Genomic DNA, 1,194 nt, shown 5'->3' with positions numbered 1-1,194 from the left:
TTAATTTGTATCTAAGATAGGGATATAACTAGAAACCTTGCTTGGGTCACCATACATAAAAAAAATTGTAATGCTCGGTACTTAATCCATCTTATCCCCGCTCAACGATGTAGTTAGAGTGTTATTTATCGTAGGCGATTAGAGGACGGGAGACCATGATCATACATTTAACCCTGTGATTCATTGAATCGATAGTTGATAATTACCCATATAAATGATAATGATTGCATGATTCCTGATAAAAGTTGCAGCCCTGGACTTTACCCAATCACTGTTTTTAAACCCTTTAAATTGAATCGCTTTTGTTACATTTTGTTATAATCTTAGAAGTAGAAACTACATCACTTTTGAAATCTTGAATACACTTATGTTTCGCTGAAAGTTAGAGAAGTTAAGTAATACTAAGTGTAAGTCCTTGTGGGTACGATACCTGGCTCTTAAAAAGAGCCACTTTAATACTTGAACGACCACGTGCACTTACATGTGCGATTGTGGCAATCCCACGTCCCACTAATGTGACATCTTGTATTCAGAATCCTAAAGATGGTGGAAGGTTTGAATTGAAGCAGAGTATGGTGCAACTACTGCACACTAATGGAGTCCACTGGTCTGCCTCGCGAAGATCCAACAATTCTCAGTCAGAATTTCCTCGAGATCAGTGATACGTACACTCCAGCTGAAGTGAATGTGGATTATGTGAGGCTCACTTTATTCCCTTTTTCTCTGCTTGGGGAAGCAAAAAAATGGTTAAACTCAGAGCCCGCAAACTCAATTACCACTTGGAATGATCTAGCACAAAAGTTCCTCATCCAATTTTTCCATCTCGAAAAACAACTTAGTTGAGGAGTGACATTTTTAACTTTAGGCAGAAAGTGGGAGAAAACTTGTACCAAGCTTGGGACAGGTTTAAATCGATGTTGATGAGTTGTCCTCATCATCATCAACAATCTAATGAGGTGTTGGTTCATACCTTCATTGAAGGATTGGAGCCTAACACCAAGATTCAACTTGATTCAGCTGCATGTGGTCAGGCTTTGGAGAAGACATATGTTGAATTCACCTTGCTGAACAGGATCTCTCAGGGCAACCATGGCTGGAATGTAGGAGGAATGAAACCTGTGATTTAGAAAAGGGCAGGTATGTTATAGGTAGATGTTGTGACTGCCTTGACTGCACAGATTACTGCTATGCAGA

General features: G+C 39.4%; 1 non-coding gene across 1 annotated transcript; it reads right to left on the bottom strand.

Annotated features, from left to right (window-relative positions):
* Nucleotides 1-836: 836 nt before the first annotated feature.
* On the bottom strand, nt 837-943 carry LOC125843379 (small nucleolar RNA R71). Its single transcript, XR_007443979.1, has one exon. It is a non-coding gene; the product is annotated as a small nucleolar RNA R71 (small nucleolar RNA).
* Between the last annotated feature and the right edge of the window lie 251 nt (nt 944-1,194).

This window comes from Solanum stenotomum, chromosome 10, assembly GCF_019186545.1.
Source record: "Solanum stenotomum isolate F172 chromosome 10, ASM1918654v1, whole genome shotgun sequence".
NCBI classification, from domain to species: domain Eukaryota; kingdom Viridiplantae; phylum Streptophyta; class Magnoliopsida; order Solanales; family Solanaceae; genus Solanum; species Solanum stenotomum.
The sequence above is the reverse complement of the archived record's forward strand: the minus strand, read 5'-3'. Positions and strand labels throughout refer to the sequence as shown.